The sequence below is a fragment of the Pinus tabuliformis genome, chromosome 5_2, assembly GCF_031772625.1.
Source record: "Pinus tabuliformis cultivar Carrire ecotype Pingquan chromosome 5_2, CPIR1, whole genome shotgun sequence".
Classification (NCBI taxonomy): domain Eukaryota; kingdom Viridiplantae; phylum Streptophyta; class Pinopsida; order Pinales; family Pinaceae; genus Pinus; species Pinus tabuliformis.
This window is the reverse complement of record NC_142306.1, coordinates 14,232,657-14,245,722: the sequence shown is the minus strand read 5'-3', so window position 1 is coordinate 14,245,722 and position 13,066 is coordinate 14,232,657.

Here is a 13,066-nt window from a genome sequence, read left to right as displayed (position 1 = left end):
GCAATATCAAGGGGCAAGATGGCAGAACCAGCCACCTTTCTCTACCTGGCCACCTCAAGCATTTTCTATGCCATCATGGCCCAACCAATCAAATCCAAATAATAATTGGCCAAATTCTTCTTACCGTCCACCATTCTGGCAGAACAACCCCTATTCCTCTCAATGGTCTCCTTCTACCTCACAAAATCATAACTGGCAACCAAATTGGCAACGATCTACAAACCAGCCTATGGGGACAGTTCCTATGCCTCAACCAACTTTACTAGCACCTTACACGTTGCAGCAAAATCCTCAACCTAATATACGACCGCAACTCCCAGCTCAACCCAACCCAAATCCTAACAACAAACCAATCCATTCAATACAAATTATTGAGATTCTAGACCCTGAAGTTGAGTTGAGAGAATGTAATGAACTTAAGTTAAGATCTGGATGCATAATTTCTCTAGATTAGGATAAAAATCTGCAACCTAAAGTTAAAGAAACGCATCCGGATAAGCCTTCGACTATAGATGACAAGCAAATAAAACAGGGAGAAGATACAGTCAGGCAGAAAGATCCTGATCAAATTATAATTACTTCTCCCCTGCTCCTAGAAATATTGATAATACCTCAACCAATTGAATATCCTGAATTTGATCTTCTGGGTGAACTCAAAAATCTCTGTATAAAAATACCCCTCCTCTAGGCCATTCAATATATTCCAATAGATGCTAAAACCATTAAATAATTGTGTGCAAAGAAGTCTGTGAGGAAAACAAAAATAACACCTACTGTCCATGTCGTCTGAACTTTGTCTGATTTATTACTAGGCAAAGAGACACCTGTAAAATACGAAGGCCCGGGAAATCCCATTGTCACAGTACAAATAAATGGTCGCTCTTTTCCCAATGCTTTAGTTGACTTAGGGGCAGCCATTAACATTCTTACAACAGAAACTTGCGAAGTGCTTGGTATCACAGCCTTAGAACCAACCACTACCTTGCTGGAACTAGCTGAACATTCAGTCATTAAGCCAGAAGGACCATTACAAGATGTGATGGTTTCTGTGGACTCTTGGGAATATCCGACAGATTTTTTTATCATTAACCCCATAAATCAATTAGATGGACATCCCTTAATACTGGGAAGGACTTGGCTAGCAACATTCGATGCTTATATAGGTTTCTGAATAGGCAGTATGACCATAACCAGAGGGAATGATGTAAATAATCTAGCTTTATACCCTCCTACTCAGCCAAGTCTAACCATTGTAAAAACTAGGAAACAACCAACAACATCTTTAAAAGAAAATATTCGTTCACCGTTGTCTGTGGAAGATGCGCTTGAATTCAAAAACCAAATAGAAGATGATGTCATTAACACCTTTATCAATCACCCTGCTATAGTGTCTAATTTGAGATGTCACATGATTGAAGCAGTCCTTGATAATGAGATTTAAGAATATTCCTTGAGAGACATTAATGACCAATCGATACCAAAAACCATTGTCTATAATGGCAAGCCTATTGAAATCAAGCAAGGGAAAATCCTGAACATTAACAGTAATCTGAGTAATGACCAGCAACAGAAACTTATCCAAGTCCTTAGGAAATATAAAGGGGCTTTTGCATGGGACTACCCATACATGAAAGGGATTGACCCTCAGTTATGCATTCTCAAGTTGATTCATGGGTTCGTAATGGATATGCCAAGATACAAGGAAATGTTGAGAAACATCAACTAAGAGTGTTTATATGAGCGTTAATGGTTTATCAATAGTTTGTTTTGCAATGTCATCATTGATTATTTTTAGCTCTTAAAAAAAAAAAAATCTTATCCAAGAATTTTGGGGTTATGAGTTTCAGGGCTTGCTTTTTATTTGTTGTGGTGTTTTTTGGGTTCTTTGTTTTTTCCAGACAATTAAGGGGTGTTGGGTGGGTGAGATTGCTAGGTTGCAATTGTGGTTTCATTTTTATCATTCTTGCATCCAATGTACCTCACATGTGTGTTATCTTGAGAGCGACTTCTAAGCTCTAGAGGATTTATTGACCATTGATAATTTCCGTGAATCTTGTGCATTATATAAGAAGATTTGTATTTATTCTCTGTATGTAGAGTCTAAACACCCTTTAGGCAGATTAGAAACTATGTGTACAGGAGGTAACTAAGAGTTAAACTGGGCCATCTCCAAACATATCACCTTGCCATTTCTCTATAGTTTTTTAATTTTCAAAGGACAAGGTGGAAGTGTAATTTCCTTGATGTGCTAGTCTAAGAGAATTCTCATCATGGTAGCTAATTCTAGGTTTCAATATCAAGTCCTTTAATTGTTGGAGTAAGATAATTTGATGACACTAGGTGCCTGGAGGAATTCTGGATCTTGTAATGTGGTGTTGGCTGTAATAACTCAATACATTTCCCGCTTGCTTTAAGCATTATAAATTTAATTAAATAAAAAGGCTAAGTTGGTGACATGGAGTTCCAGAGATGAGGAGGTAAACTGCTTGGAATTTTGTTGCTTATGACAACCATGAAAGTTGGTAGGAGGAATCATAGAGATTGGCTTGCAAGACTTGGCAAGTAGAAACAAATTAATCAGTAGTGACAAGGTCAAGTAACATAAAAAAATATGGAACAAGATGGATAGCTGGGAAACAATTGATTGGCTCAATAACTTTGGGCCAGAGGGAGATTTTTTTTTATCAAACCCTGGTTATACTCGAGAAAGGGGGAAACAGTTCGAGGCATCTTTCAAAAGGAAGAGCGCACCGACAAGTCTATGAATGACAGTACTTTGTTTAAGGTAGCATGTCATGAAGAGGGTGAGAAGAAGGTACGCAGGAGAATGGGTTGGAAATTGCAAGCAGAATAGGAGCAAGTGCTTCATCCTTTAAGTAGCCTCCTCATGCTCTGGAGTCTGGCATAGGAGTGGTTGGGCTGCAAGAAAGCTTACAGTGCAGACCAATCTATGGTTGGGCGGTCATTGGCAGTCCCCAACTTAGTTGGTTAGGCTTATGGTTCAATTGGTCAACCTTATGGTTGCTGGGAGTAAGGAATCACTTCAGTAACAATGTCAGTGACTAGAGAGAGCCATGTGCATAGTTTTTTTATGGAATAAAACTCTCCACAAAGGTAAGGAGTAAAAGTCTCCAGTTTCCATGAAACAAATATTCAAGATATGTAGAAATTAAGCAAAATATAACTCATTTATCTACCATATATACATTTCAGAAGCTGAGGTGGTTTCTTGGGGTGGGAAAATATGTTCTATGGTTTGAAAGTCCAAAGGATCACTGGCAGTCAGATGGCTATTTCATTACGAGTCGAGCCTTGCTGATTGTAATTTTATAAATTGCAATTGATCTCCATTAGTGTGGTTTTTGTTTCTTAGCCATTTTCCTGGGTTTTTGGTTTGGTACCAAAGATATGGTCACCATAGCTTCGTTGCTATGTATCTGCATATTTTCATAAATAGTTGTCTGATACATGGGTCAAATTCATTTTGAGGAATGTTCTTTTGATTTTGGACATATTTACCACTTGATATCAAATAATGATATTCTGTTAGATGTAGGCCCATTCTATTTTTAATATGAGGGTTTAGAACCCTTCGTTGATGTATGGGCTAAATCTTATGTTGGTGGTCATTTCAGTCATTGACGTTAGAAGTGATGGATCAATGATTTTTTTGGGGAAAGTGCACTTTCTATTCACCAAGTTGACTTATCATTGGAATATCATCTACTTAAGCTAGTGTTTATCTTGTAATCTTCTTTGTGTCTACACAAATTGGAAAAGTTTAGGGTAGAGTGATTAATTGTCTCCTTACCTAGTATGCAATCCTCCCATTCAACGATATACTGTAGTACTCAATAGAATCACAATCATAAGAGGAACATTTTTGGGCAACATCATTGAATTTTTATGAGTTCTATGTAGTGGGATGACTAAACTAGACTAGTATTGTTTGCATTGCATGCTCAAAAGTAATCTCTTGGGTTTCAAAAGCATCGTAGTGTTGTTCACATTGCATGCTTAGAAGTAATCTCTTGGGTTTCAAAAGCATCATAGTATTAAATTCTACCATCCTCATTTCACACAACAAATCTGTTGCTCTATCTTTCCTCAGGGTGTATTATATTTTATGACAACATTTTCTTCATCTACTCACAGGCATTAGATTTTATCTCACCCACCCATAGACTAGCTGCGTCCAAGTATTCTTAATTCTGTGACTAACCATGTGAGCGATATACCCATTTGTTAAATGTATATGTATTATGGATGTCTTTCAAGCTATGTAATTCTCCATATATAATTTTTGCACTGAAAATTATTATTTTTTTGGACCCTTATTGTGAAATTAAACATATGTAGGATTATGCAGTGTTTGGAGAAAGCATAGTATGGTAGATTGCAAAACAAGTATACATGAAAAATCGGTATATGTATGTCACTTCATATCTTTTCCTTTGTAAACAAATACTTGCTCATTACTTTGTTAATTGCTGAGATGGAGGGCAGAAAATGAGATGGTATGTAGATACTCCCATTTAAATTGTTGGCCCTCATCTGAATATATAAATGTGTCAATGCTTGGTGATGTTGATGTTGAAACTTGAGGAAAGTTCTACTATTCTTATTTAATGCTGGAGTGCTTCTGTTCTTATTTAATGCAGCGTTGGCGGTTGGATACCATATTTCAAACCAAGTGCATATTTAAATCCCCATTGCCTTCTCTTCAAATTAAGAACCATAAATTCAGCATTTCCTTGAAGAATAATGCTCACTGTGATGTTTGCGTCTGATCGAACAATATATATAGTTGCTCTTTTGTTTTATTAATGAGCATAGAAGTGCTGGGAATGTTTTGAAATTAAATAAACTTATTTAATAGTTGGAAATCAATGTATTAGAAACTGGGTTCTCTGGATAGGCCACACATAAAATAAATAATTGAAAGCATAACACAGAGACAGAGGTTAGTGTTAAAGAATTTATATGCATTATTGTAATCTGTCATTCAAGGAATTGCAGAGACACCAGTTGAATTTATTAATTCCACAAAGGATCCGTGTTGGTGAAATGGAGAGGCCATAGGCATATTACATTTATAGATCAACTTGACTCCTTGGACAATGTCTTTCTGCTAACAGACTCCAGAGAGATTTCCTTTGCCTATATATTCATACCTCTACATTGAATGCATTTTCTTTAGCGTCTTGCCCCTCTGAGCTTTCTCCTTGTGGTTTACATTGACCTTGTATATAGACAATCAAAGCCAAACTTTGTTCTAATGAATTCAATGATAGATTTTTATCTATTCTTCTTCTTTCTTTTGAATAAGATATGTTTTATATTTATAGGAAAATATTTACAAACAATAGAGAATAAAAAGAAAGAAAGTGAAACGGCATGTAGAATGGACAACATAACTTCCTCCCACAAGTTCCTAAAACTTAGATAGATCCTAAATAAGCTATGGGATCTAAAGATTGTACATCTTGAAGTGTCCTTGAGCAAGAGCTGAGGGTTACCTCATCCCTCCACATGGAACAAAATGCAGACAATGAGCTATCTTGAAAGTGAAACATGTGCAAAACTATGTGAATGGTTGTTTCAAAACTTAATGTATTTTGGTTCTATGTGAAAGTTATGTTCTTGTTGGAGATAGAGTATATTGCCAGGGATATCGGCTTGTAAGAGTTTCTGCCTATTTACTATTGATTGATACCTTTAACTGACTTCATGGAAGTACCCATCCTTTAATAAATACAATATAAAATTCGTTGGGCTGAAGCTGGTTCATTTGTCACTGCATTAAAGTTAATTGAAGCATGCTTCTATATATGGACTGCATTCAAATGCCTCCTCCACAATGCTTGGAAGATTCCCATAGAGATGTTTTGGGGAAATGAAATTGACTTAACCAAGCTTATGATTAAGAAAGTGTTATAAGGGACATATGGGTAAATTTGTGCAATGCTTACTATCTCCTTGGTTCTTGTTTTGTATGAAGCATGTTGACCATCAATCCTAGAATGGATGCATTAGGCATCAAAAACTACAATGGGAACATAACATATTGTTTTGATAATTGTTGGAGTCCAACCTGCAATCTGATCATTGCATGAATTTAGGCTCCAACAGAAACATCAACCCTACATTCTAATCTATTCCAAGTAGCTAAAGCATTTACAATATTGTCACATTGTAACTCTCTTTAGGTTTATTTTGAAAACCCTAAACTCCTTGAACACATGAGGAGGTTGACCTTGATTATATTTTTCAGTGATAATCTAGAGAGCAGGGACTTTTTATTCTCCCTATATTTTGCATTGTTGTGATTGTGGCACAACCTATTTTCCACCCCTATTTGTTTGTGGCATGACCTGTGCCTTATTGCATAAGCTACATTATTCAATAAGCATATTCAAAAATAAAACTAGTGGCATAAATCATAATTCCAATAGGCCATGTTTTCTGACTGCTTATGTATTTAAAAATTACACTGTATTCTCTCTTTCTCCCGATCCAGGTGATAATTGGAAGACAGCTAGAACCCTACTGTAGGTTGGACAGTTTTCCTTTGAAAGAGTAGTGTCATTCCGATAAGAGGAGGGAAACATAATTACTCTTCTAGTTATTTGAAGTTTCTAAATATAAATAGAAAGTACCAAAGTCAAGCCTGCAAGCAAACCATCAAGTCAATATAGATTCGTATTCAAGACTAAGGTTATGATCATCAGCATGTCTCAACATGCTTCCTTTGACTGCCACGTGGCACCTCGATGGCCATGGAATTTTTTGGGGCAAGTTCAAATTAACTCCACAAGAATCGAACCTGAAACTTCTTACCAACAAATATCCACATACACCATTGCATCAAAGGTGGGCCTTTTACTAAAGGACCCACCATAAATTTATTTAAACATTAACGAGGTAGAGTATTAGGGTAAGGGGCCGAGGGCTAGCCCTAGTCCCGGTCACCGTGCCCATAAGGACTAGGGGCAAGACCGGGGGCCAAGGCTTAGCCCGACCCCCCAACCTTAAACATTGGTCAGGCGACCATAGCGTTGAGACCAAGGGATGATATGAAGGGGAGCTAGACCGCGAGGGCCAGCCCGAGGTGATACAGAGCGCCCATGTGACCACCGACGCGCATAGGAGTTAATGGAGAAATTAACGGTCCCATAATTTGTGCTAGTGGTGCACTGATTTTTGCTCCGTTAGCGAAAAAAGGGACGAAAATGTAGGACAATTAGCCGGATTTGGAGAAATTGTGGGTCAACTGGCAACAAAACATGGAAAGCTCATAACTTTATCTGTTTTTGGTCTTTTTGGGAGCAGAAAGAGGCTAGATAGGGGTTTTTGATAGCTCTGAAGATGTTGGGGCCAGTTTTGAATCCATTTGAACACTATAACTCATTGTAATCACATTCTTTCAGCATAATGAAAGAGAGACAAGAATTGGAAGTTGGACCAAGAGACGTAGCCCAGGAGGGGTGAACTCCTTCATCACTTGTTGTTTTGTGGTTATGGTTATGGTTTTATTCTCTACAATTTTCTGCAATTTATGAGTTAAATTCATGTTTTAATATGTGTATGAATTCAACTTGAAGATTCATAAAAACTCATTTTATTAACTTGAAATTTACATAATCCTTAAGCAGTTTCATATACAAATCAAGTTTGGTATCAGAGCATAAGTTTTCTTTGCTGCTGTGAGGATTTAATTGTTTTCAAGTGTTTCTGATGCTTACAAGTTTGAAGCTTAAGAGAGGAGAAGGTAATTCTCAATTTGGGACAAGGAAAAGGAGAGCACATTTGCCATAATCTCCACCACAAGTTTCACCTCAATTTGTTCCTGAAGCTTCAGTAAGCATGTCTAATGGAGGAGATACTAATATGTCACAGTATGAGAAGGTTTTAAGAAAAGCTTTCTTTAACATGACCCACATGGTGAAAGTTATCTATGAAGAAAGAAATTCAAGATTGCAAGGTGATAGCTCCAAGCCTTCAAAAGGAGAGGGTTCTCCTAGAGGAAAAGGAGGAGATGAGGACAAGCCTTTAAAAGGGAAAGGTGACAAACCACTATCTTCTTCACCATCATCTTCACCTCCATCCTCACCTTCATCATCATCATCTTCCACAACAACTCTTTCACAAGAGGCTAGTGCAGAAAGCCCCTCAGAGAAGGAAGATGGCCAAGTCTGCATGTTTTGTCCACATGATGAAGTAGATGAGGTTCTATCAGTGCCAAATTCCAAGGATATTAAAGAAGAAAGACCAGGAGTCCAATAAGACACCTAAATAATTAGGAAATAGTTTAAGAGCATGTTTGTCCCTCAGTTGAAATATGAGGAAAATGGTAAGCATTTACATGTAGTTTATTTACATGAAAATGTCGATTTAATCTCTTTTGCAGCCTTTGAGAAGCATAGAAAAGGCATAGGAACAACATTCTTGTCCAATAAGGGTTACAAGGGAGGAGGCTTTGGAGTGAACAATCAGGGCATTATCCATCCAACTGAGGCAAAGGAGAGACCTTGATATCAAGGTTTGGGCTATGTCGAAAAGGGAGAATGGTCTTCCAATGATATCTCTTGGGTATCATGATATTTTTGTCACAAGAGAGGACATGACGAGGAAAATTGTTGGGATTCTCATCCGGAATTGGTACCAGCTTGGTTTCTAAAGCAAAAGGAGTACATGAAATGCAAGACCTCTCCAAAGAGAGATGAGCAAGTTGAAGCAGAGACTAAGACAAGTTCTTCTCATCATTCAAGTCTCTCATGTAAGAAGCATGGTTCAAAGGATAACAAGGGAAGGTATAAGCCTCACTCAAATAGTTTCTTTGATTTTGAGCCACATAATCAATTGAATAAAGTTTTATGGAATATGGTTCCATGCTCTTTCTATCATTCACATAACCATAGTGTGAAGAAGTGTCAGCAAAGGAAAGAGTTGCTTGAATGTGGGAATGAAACAAGGAAGAAAGACTCTCTTCTAAGTTTGAAGACAATGTCATCAAGCAACAAGCACAAAAATTTATGCACCCATTGTAATATTAGTGGCCATTGGGTCGAGAAGTGCTAGAAATTGCATCCGCAACTTCATCCTAGGAAAGGAAAGAAAGACAAGGCAAGACAAGCTAAACATCACCATGTCGACAGTGTTCGAGGTGAGGAAATTTTCAATTTGTTTAAGTTTCCTTTGATTGACGATTGATGAAGGAATATGTTTATTTATTCAAGAACAGTTTGTTGTTCTACAATTTTTGGGAAATTGCTGCAAGATGGTGTATGCAACAACAAGACGATGTCTCTAGAATCAAGGTAAAAGATCAGTTTTCATGAAAAGCCCAAATTGTTGAATTCAGGAAAATTCCAATGGATTAATACTATAAGGGTGAGGGGGTTGTACCCTCATCTAATTTTTTAGTAATAAAAGAGATTTTGGGGTCCAAAATCTTCCAGTGGGGAGTGATTTGATGCTAAAAAATATGCTCAAAAATTAAATTTGTCAGATTGAAGGAAAACATGAATGATCGCGTAGATCTCGTCTACTTGAATCCAGCACAACTTGTTTCACAGAAAACAGACGTCGTATGCTCCCGGAAATGAGTTCTGATCGATTTGACAAGCAGGCAAAATTATGTGCACGACTGCCCAGTTAACAATCTGTAATGTTGGCGTGGCATGCTCACTGGGCCTGCTGAGTTGGCATATGACTGAGCTTCAAAAGTGGCCAATGACATCGAGCCACTTTTCATATTCTTATTCATGCTGAGTTGGTGATTATTTATTGGTTAGTTTGTTGTTGGTTAGGTGGACTAACTGGAGTCTGCCACATGGCCCAGCCATAGGATGCCACGTGGTGCCTCAGTGGCCATGAAATTTTTTGGGGCAAGTCTGAATTATACTCCACAGGAATCGAACCTAAAACCGCTTACCAACAAATATTTGCATACACCATTGCGCCAAAGGTGGGCCTTGTGTAAATGACCCACCATATGTTTATTTAAACATTAATGGGGTGATTATTGGGGTAAGGGGTCGAGGGCTAGCCCTAGCCCCGGTCGCCACACCCACAAGGACCACGGGCGAGACCGGGGGCCAGGATTAGCCCTGGCCCCCCCAACCTTAAACTTTGGCCTTGCAACCATAGTGCCGAGACCAAGGGCTGATACAAAGGGGAACTAGACCGCGGGGTCCAACCCCAAGTCACATGGAGCGCCCATGTGACCACCTGTGCGCACATGAGTTAATGGAGAAATTAAAGGTCCCATAATTTGCACCGGTGATGTGCTGATTTGTTGCTCCATTAGCGAAAAATGGGGCAAAAATATAGGACAGTTAGCCAGACTTGGCAAAATTGTGGGTCAACTAGTAGCAAAACTTGGAAAGCTCATTACTTTCTTAGTTTTTGGTCTTTTTTGGAGTAGAAAGAGGCTAGACAAGGATTTTTGATAACTATGAAGCTGTTGAAGTAGTTTTTGAAGCCATTTGAGCACTGTAACTCATTGTAGTCATCATATTTTAGCATAATGAAAGAGGGCCAAGCATTGGAAGCTGGACCAGGAGACGTAGCCCAGGAGGGGTGAACTCCTTCATCATGTTTTTTTTTTGGTTACTATTATGGTTTTATTATCTGCAATTTTCTGCAATATATCAATTAAATTCATGTTTTAATGTGTATAAATTCAACTTAAAAAGTCATAAAAACTCATTTTATTAACTTGCAATTTACATAATCCTCAAGCAGTTTCATATACAAACCAAGTTTGGCCTCAGACAATAGGTTTTATTTGCTCCTATGAGGATTTAATTGTTTGCAAGTGTTTATGATGCTTACAAGGTTGAGGCTTAAGAGAGGAGAAGGAAAGCTTGTGGGTACAGGTTCTCAAATTGGGACAAGGACAAGGAGAGCACATTTGCCACAATCCCCACCACAAGTTTCACCTAAAGCTGTTCCTGAAGCTTTAGTAAGCATTCTCATGAAGGAGGACTTGATAATATATCAAAGGATGATAATTCTTTCAAAAACGAATTCCTTGACATGACCCATATGGTGAAAGTTCTCTATGAAGAGAGAAATTCAAGATTGAAGGGTGAGAGCTCCAAGCCTTCAAAAGGAGAGGAATGTTTTGGAGGAAAAGGAGGAGATGATGACAAGCCTTCAAAAGGGAATTGTGATGAACCACCATATTCTTCACCATCATCTTCACCTCCATCCTCACCTTCATCATCATCCTCTTCCAAAAAAACCCTTACACAAGAGGCTAGTGCAGAAAGACCCTCAGAGAAGGAAGATGGACAAGTCTGCACCTTTTTTCCTCATGATTATGAGGATGAGGTTCTATCAGCACCAAAGTCCAAGGAGTTGAAATAAGAAAGGCCAAGATTCCAAGAAGACACCTCAAGAATTAGGAAGGAGTTTCAAAGCATCTTTTTCCTTCAGTCGAAAGATGAGGAAAATGGTAAGAATTTACTTGCAGTGTCTTTATATGAAAATGTTGATTTAAGCTCTTTTGCAACCTTTGAGAAGCATAGAAAAGGCATATGAACAAAGCTCTTGTCCAAGATGGGTTAGAAGGGAGGAGGCAAGGAAGGAGGACTTGGAGTGAACAATCAGGGCATTATCCATCCAATTGAGGAAAAGGAGATACCTTGATATGAAGTTTTGGGCTATGTTGAAAAGGGAGAATGGTCTTCTAGTGATAACTCTTGGCTATCATGTTCTTTTTGTCATAAGAGAGGACATGACGAGGAAAATTGTTGGGATTTTCATCTGAAATTGGTACTTTCTTGGTTTCTAAAGCAAAAGGAGGACATGAAATGCAAGACCTCTCTAAAGAGAATTGAACAAGTTGAAGAAGAGACTAAGACAAGTTCTTCTCGCCATTAAAGTTCCTTGCGTAAGAAGCATGGTTCAAAGGATAACAAGGGAAGGTATAAGCCTCACTCAAATAGTTTATTTGATTTTGAGCCACCTGATCCATTGAATAAAGTTTTATGGAATATGGTTCCATTCACTTTCTGTAAGAAGTGTCAGCAAAGGAAAGAGTTGCTTGAATGTAGGAATGAAGCAAGGCAGAAACACTCTCTTCCAAGTTCAAAGACAATGTCATCAAGAAGCAAGCACAAAAAAACCGCACCCATTGTAATATCAGTGGGCATTGGGTCAAGAAGTTTTGGAGATTGCATCTGCAACCTCATCCTAAGAAGGGCAAGCAAGACAAGCTAAACATCGCCATGTCAACCGTGTTCGAGGTGAGAAAAATTTCAAGTTTTTTAAGTTTCCTTTGATTAACGGCTAAGGAAGGAATATGTTTGTTTCTTCTAGGACAATTTGTTGTTCTGAAAATTATGGGAAACTACTCCAAGATGGTATCTACAACAACAAGACATGATCTCCAGAATCAAGGAAAAAGATCAGTTTTCATGAAAAGCTCAAATTGTTGAATTCAGGCAAATTCCAATGGATTGAGACTAGAAGGGTGAGGGGGTTGTACCCTCATCTAGTTGTTCATTAATAAAAGAGCTTTTGGGGTCCAAAAGCTTCCAATGGGGAGGAGTGATTTGGTGCTAAAAAATATGCTAAAAAATGAAAGTTGCCATATTGAAGAGAAACTTGAACGACCACGTATATCTCGTCTTCTTGAATCCTACGCAACTCATTTCACAAAAAACAAACGTTGTATTCTCCTAGAAATGAGTTCTGATCGATTTGGCAAATAGGAAAAATTTTGTGTAGGGATGCCCAGTCATCAGTTCATACTGCTGATGTGGCATGATGATTGGGCCTGCTGAGTTGGCATATGACTGGGTTTCAAAAAGGGCCAATGACATCGCGCCACTTTTCATATTCTTATTCATGCAGAGTTGGTGATTATTTATTGGTCAATTTGTTGTTGGTTAGGTGGACCAACCAGAGGTTGCCACGTGGCCCAGCCAGAGGCTGCCACATGGTGCCTCAATGGCCATGAAATTTTTTGGGAAAAATTTGAATTACACTCCACAGGAATCGAACCTGAAACCTCTTACCAACAAATATTGCATACACCATTAGGCCAAAGGTG